The 7,202-nt window shown below is 41.7% G+C and overlaps 1 pseudogene; it reads left to right on the top strand.

Annotated features, from left to right (window-relative positions):
* The first annotated feature begins 5,199 nt into the window (after positions 1–5,199).
* Positions 5,200–7,158, top strand: LOC115668282 (AAA-ATPase At5g57480-like; annotated as a pseudogene).
* The last annotated feature ends 44 nt before the right edge of the window (positions 7,159–7,202 follow it).

Below are 7,202 nucleotides of genomic sequence, written 5' to 3'. Positions count from 1 at the left end.
AGAAGGGCGTAAAGTCGCCGCCTCAAGAAGTTCAAACGCAGAAACATGCCCGCCAATTGCTCGGTGAAATGCCGAAATGAAAACGGTCAAAACGGTGCCGTTTTTGGCGCCACGCTTGCTGGAGCAGTCGCCGGCGTTGGTAACGGCCGGTTCGGTTCGCCGAACCTATCTAATCCGGTCCGACCCGGTCCGACTCGGTCTGATTCTCGGCGGGAAAAATTAGAAAATCAAATAAAAAATCAGAAAATTCTATTAAAAAAAATAAATAAATGACAAAAATCATAAAAAAAAAATTAGAATTTTTTAAAGAAAATTAGAAAATTTCATAAAAATTCAAAAATTTACAGAAAATTCATAAAAAATTAAAAATTCGTAAAAATTCAAAAAAATTATAGAAAATTCAGAAAATAGAAAATAAAAATATATAAAAATTCAGAAAAATAAAAAATCGAAAAAATTGGAAAATTCATAAAAAAATTTCAGAAAATCATAAAAAAATCAATTCTCAGTTAAAAAATTTTCCGAAAAAAAAATCAAAAAATCAAAAAAAATTTGAAAATTCACATAAAGGTTCAAAATCATCATGGCCAACCATAAAAAGTGAAATTTGAATTTTCGAAAATGCCTAAGTGGCATTTTTGAAAAATTCCAAATTTAAGGGTTATAACTCCTAAAAAAACCTAAACCCAAAAATGCATCATTAAATGAATAAGCCTCTAGGGCTTCATTAGGGTTTGAGTATTTTGCTTGATTTTCATTTTTAGTGGCCAAATTAGGATTGCTATGATTGATTTGCCATTGATTGCGCATTTAATTCTTGGGTGCTTAATTGTTTGTTCATGGTTAGATTAGTGAATTGACCTTAGGAATCCGTGTGACACGTTAGACATGTCATATCGTTCTTAGGTATCGAAAGGGCGTTAATGGTCTCAATTTGGGATCGTTAACGTAACCAAGTTCCTTTTTCAGAATCTCTAGTTCGTAGGATCGTGGTATTTCTCCCGTACCTCGATTAGGTTTCTAGTCAACCTACTGTAAATGACTAGTGGCGACTTCAAGTTCAAGTTTAGATCAAATAAACCCCGCTGTCACATGAGGTATGGTCTGGGAGAGACCCGTGTAGAAAAATACCTCCATCTAGCACGCGAGAGTGTGGCGCGACAATATGCAAAAAAAAAAAACTAGAATTTGAAATCATTGTATTATTACAAAAATTTAATAAAGAACAATACGAAGGGAACTCATGAACTGACTTACTATACTGACAGCAAAAGATATATCAAGTCTTGTGACAGTAAGATAGTTCAACTTACCCAATAATATATTATACTTCACTAGATCATGTAATAATTCTCCATATTCTGCATCAAGTTTCATATTGGGTTCCATAAGAGTATCAACCGGCTTTGCTCCAAGAAATCTAGCCTCATCAAGAATGTCAAGTATATATTTTCGTTGTGATAAATTGATACATGCATGTAAATAGGCAACTTCAATACCAAAGAAATATCGCAGACGTCCCAAATCCATAATACTGAACTCTGTATGTAGAAACTGTTTAAGTCGTTGAATACCATCTGAATCACTGCCAGTTATGATAATATCAACCACGTATACTACCAAAAGGATATAGCCAGCTGAGGAGATAGAAATAAAGACGGAATGATCTAGTTGACACCGCTTTAATCCAAACTTGATAACAGCATCACTGCACCTATCAAACCAATCACGGGGAGATTGCTTGAGTCCGTACAAAGCCTTATTTAAACGACATAACAAATTCTCCCCCTGAGTAACAAACCCGGGTGGTTGCTCCATGTCCACTTCCTTAGTTAAATCACCATGTAAAATGGCATTTTTGACATCCAACTGATGAAGAAGCCAGCCAAAGCGTGCCACCTGGGATATAAAGACACGAGCATATGGAATTTTGGCCACATGTGAGAAAGTGTCATCATAATCAACACCACACGTCTGAGTATATCCGTTTGCAACCAACCAAGCTTTCAATCGATCAAGAGTGCCATCGAGATGAACCATAACAATAAAATCCCAACGACAACCAACAGGTTGTTTCCCCGCAAGTAAGGAAGTGAGTTGCCAAGTATGATTCTTGATGAGTGCCTTCATTTCATCCTCTATGGCTTGCCGCCATCTAGGGTAATTAAGAGCTTCAGTAACACTGCTTGGCACAGAAACAGAGGACAAGAACGAGACAAAGGTAGAGAAGGTAGGGGATAATCGATCATATGACAAGAAATTGGAAATGGGATGATGAGTACGAAAACAATTAGAATAGAAAAGGCGAAACAATGAAAAATCTCAATACGATCTTTTATTAAGAATAACCAAATCATTCGGGAAAAATCATTCACGAATGTGACAATATGTCTAAAACTAGAAAAATCATAAGCACGACACGGACCCCATACATTTGAGTAACTAGCTCAAAAGGACTAGACACACGACTCTAATGCGAGAAAGAAAAGAGGTCCTATAGTGTTTACCAAACTGATAGGCTTCACACTAAAAGGAACTCACAGACTCAGACTCGAGAAATAAACGCCAAAGAATGTTCGGTGGCAGATGACCAACACGACAATACATCCAATACACATCAAAGGATGTGCGCTTCACAGCTACATCAACTAACACCTTCTTGTCAAGGTAGTATAGACCATTCGATTCATGTCCCCCACCAATCATCTGTCCAGTCCTCAGATCCTGAAAGACATAATGAGAAGAGGAAAAGGTCGCTAAGCAATTTAGTTCTTTAGTTAAAGTACTAGCAAAAATCAAATTATATGGAGATTTTGATAGGTGAAGGACAGATGGCAAAGAAAGAGAGGGACTCGAATGAGCAACTCCCGTACCAGTAACCTGAGATTGTGAGCCATTCGCTAACGTAACCGAATTTGGCAATTAAGGAGATGTAGAATGAAATAAAGACAGTAGATTAGAGTTACCAGTCATGTGATTGGTAGCTCCAGAGTCCATAACCCAAGAGTCTGATGCTGCAGAAAACAAACAAAATGAACTACCTTTGGATGTTTGTGCCAAAGTTGTGATGGGAGCTGAAGATCCTGTCATCTGTTGAGCACGTGTCAATGTAACAGAATTGCTTGTATTCTGCACAGCAATTGAACTTGGTGGAATCAGTGAGGAAGGAACAAGATAATTTTCAACCTCCGCACATGCAGAAAGAGTTGGTCTGAGTTCTGGGCAAAGAATATAACAATAAGCGTCTGTATGTCCGGTTCTTTGACACTAATGGCAAAAGAGTGAGCCATGACTATTCCCAGAACTAATGGCACCACGAGTACTAACCCCTCCATAACAGACTCCACGGCATCCACTATGAACAAAACTGCGTCCACGACCTCGGTAACCATGACCCTGACCTCCACATTCACTAGGACCATGGGAAAGCATAGCACTCGTCTCCAAAGTCAGCATGGAGGAAATCTTCTTAGTGATTATAGAACGGAGAGGCTGAGAGAAGATTTCATCCACTGTAGGAAGAGAGCTATAAGACGTAATATGTTGTCGAAGATATGAATACTCAAGCCCGAATGATTTGAGATATAATATCACTGGCAGATCCTCTTGGCATTTGGCCAAAACAATTGGTCATTCGAGGCAAGAAGATAAGTATCCAATTACTAACAAAGGGTCGTGAACCGAGCATAATGATCAGATAAAGATTGATCTCCGCACTGAATATCAAATAACGCTTCCCACGTGTCGCATACCTGCATCATATTATTTTGCCCAGAATAAAGCAATGCACATTTCTCCCAAACTGCCTTAGCAAAGTGACACTGAGTAAAGTGAGGACTGACCTTAAGGTCCATGCTATTCCATAAAAGAGTCCGAATCATTGCATCTCCTACAATCCAATCGGCAGATTTATCCTTGTCAGATGGCTCTTTAGACGTAATATAGTCAAGTTGCTTGCTATTAGTAAGATAGACCTTGACCGCTTTAGACCAGGACAGATAATTAGTTCCATCCAACTTGACACAAGTTAATTGAAAATGACCAGAAGTCGATGTAGAAGTCGCCATCAGTGAATAAAAGATGTGATTGAGCCCCAAAGATGAACTTCACAACAGCCAACACTTAATTCCTGTAATCCAATCAACCACATACTAATTTCTGAAAAAAAAAAATTGGGCTCAATTCAACCACCACTAATCGCAGCAGTTCACCAAAATTTCATAAAATTAATGCAACACCTGAACATATAATGACAAGGCATTTCTCTCCTCAAGAATTCTGTTAAATAGGTCTATAGATGCCATTATCTCTTTAGTACAAATCACCAAAAAAAATCAGCAAGGAACATAGAGCATCAACTTCCTGGGTGAAGAACAAAGAACTGAATTTGCCATTGCTGTGGAGACAAGTTGGTCATCTAGGCCCTTGTAGCAAGCCCACGAGCAGTTCAGAAGTTCAGAAACCCACGAGCAGTTCACAAACCCATATTGCAAACCCACGAGCGTGTGAGGAGAGGAGTCGAGGGGTGTGCGAGACTGGGCGAGGGACTAAGGCGAGGGGCTGTGGCGAGGGGTACGAAGAAAGGAGATGCAGAGAACGAGATGGAGGGAAGTAGGCTGGGCAAGTGGCTGAAGCAGTATGGTGATGGCGATGGAGACGGAGAGGCTAGAGAGGTAGGGCTGTAAACGGTTCGGTTCGGTTTTCTTGAAAAATCGAACCGAACCGAACCGTTAAGGAAGCACCCCTGAACCGAACCGAAACTCGCTCGAACCGAATTGGAACCGAACCGAAAAACCGATTTGGTTCGGTTCGGTTTTCGGTTTCTTCTTCTTTTTCTTTTTTTTTGTTTTTATTCATGGCTCGATTTTCTGTTTTTTCTTCTTTTTTTCTTTTCTTTTTTTGCTTTTTATTCCTATAAAAATATTTCAGTCATTTACGCTATTCAACTATTTATAATTTCGATTACCTTATAAATGTGAGTTCTTACGTTAATTACTATTTTAGTCATTTTAGTCTGATACGTCAAATCTTGTCTCTTTTTTTTATATAAATTGTCATTCAATACCTCAATATGGGCTTGAATATTTTCGTCCCAATTAAAAAAGAATGAAGTCGAAACTTTAATTTACAATCAATTCACTTTTTGTGAACTCATTCAGCATTTCCTCGTATGCGTATTGACATAATGGAAAGTGTACCATGTTATATAAGGTCAATATAATCCTATAGACAAGTTATTTGTGATATGATCTCACAAATAAAAGGAGAATTGGAGCTAACTGCACGTGGAGCGCTTATACGTAGCTTGTGGTCATTGAATTAATCTACTGATTTGTATTCCTAAAGCGGGCTTTTCAGGAAAGACAATCATGCATCTGCATCATTTTCATCATCATCCAAGCTCTGCCTTCTTCAAAATATCAGCAACTTTCGCTCAACGTCTAACAGAAAGAAGAAAGCTACAGGAAGTTTTTGCTGCTCAATTGGGCACCAAATCTCTCTCTCTAATTCTCTAGAATCTCAAAACTCCAAAACCAATCTCTCTCTTAAGCTTTCCGTTGACTTTTGTCCTTTAGCATTTTTTTGACTCCTTAAAACTCCTCAGTTTCTGAACGCCCATCAGTCCTTCCACACCTAGAGATCTTCAGAAAAGTCTCAACTTTGGCTCACACTGAAAGGCAGAAATGGAGAGCTCCTGGGCATCCCTGGCCTCCCTCCTGAGCATCCTGTGGGTGGTGTTCCCGCCGGAGCTCCGGTTTGCCTCCCTCAAGTTCCTGAACCGGGCCTTCACCTGCTTCTCCTCCTACTGCTACATCGACATCACCGAGAATAACGGTGTCAACACCAACGTGCTCTACAACGCTGTCCAGCTCTACCTCAGCTCCTACGTCTCCGCCTCCACCTCAGCCAGCCGCCTCTCCCTCACCCGCACCATCAACTCCAGCGCCACCATCTTCGGCCTCTCCAACAATGACTGCATCAACGACGTCTTCACGGTGTTGCCGTCCAGTGGGAGCACATGGTGACACAGCGCCAGTCCCAGACCTTCTCGTGGCGGCCCCTCCCCGACGAGAAGCGCAGTTTCATGCTCCGGATCAGGAAGGGCGACAAGGACCTCATCCTCCACTCCTACCTGGACCATATCATGGACAAGGCCAACAACATCCGCCGCAAGAACCAAGAACGCCTCCTTTACATTAATTTGCGTGGCAGGTCGCTCGATTCTCATAGCCACCCTTGGGAATCAGTGCCGTTCAAGCACCCGAGCACCTTCGACACGTTGGCCATGGACCCGGAGACGAAGGGGAACATCATGAAGGACCTCTGCAACTTCGCAGCCAGGCAGACCCTATACCAGCAGACAGACCAAGCCTGGAAGTGGCGCTACCTGCTCAGCGGCCTGCCCGGGACAGGGAAATCGAACATTTTCGCCGCAATGGCCAATTTCCTCGGCTATGACATCTACAACCTCGAGCTGACCGAGGTGCACTCCAAGTCCGAGCTCCTGAACCTCCTCATGAAGACCAGCTCCAAGTCCATCGCCGTCATCAAGGACATCGACTGCTGGGTCAATCTGTCGAACCAGTCCAAGGTGCCCCAAGCCATCGCACCTCAGAGCTACAACGACCCCGGGGTGCCTGACACCACACGCAGTGTTGAGGACGGGAACAACAACACCAACACCATCTGGGGGCTGCTCAACTTCCCCGACGGCCCGTGGTCGTGCTGTGGGAGCGAGAGGATCTTCGTATTCACCACCACCAACCGCATTGAGAAGCTCAACCCAGCATTGCTCCAGAGCAGCCGGATGGACATGCACATCTGCATGAGCTAATATTAAACGCTCAGCATTCGTGTCTTCCTATAAACATAGAAATAAAGCTCGTTTATCCACTTGGTTTATTCTTTTGGATGGCGGGCCACATCTCATGTTGTGTAGGGGTGTAGCTTGTGGAGATGTTGCAATGTGCATTGTGTTATTTTATTATTTTTTATTATTATTTTTTTATAACCGAGGTGTCCGCGCGGCCGGCGAGCTAGAGCTCAAACCAGAGGTGATGCCCGGTATGTGCATTGTGTTATTATAGGTCAATTATCTCATTAAGAAAAGCATTCTGCTCTTTTATCTTAATTAAGGGAATGTTATTTCCTGGTTAATTTTCGTTGCTTTGAAGATCAAATTGCCCCTACTTTCAAAGAAA

Source organism: Syzygium oleosum, unplaced genomic scaffold (genome assembly GCF_021117445.2).
Source record: "Syzygium oleosum isolate NSW1041296 unplaced genomic scaffold, Sole_v2.1 Sole_v2.40, whole genome shotgun sequence".
NCBI classification, from domain to species: Eukaryota; Viridiplantae; Streptophyta; class Magnoliopsida; order Myrtales; family Myrtaceae; genus Syzygium; species Syzygium oleosum.
Note: the sequence above shows the minus strand (reverse complement) of the source record. Positions and strands in the feature narration are given on the sequence as shown.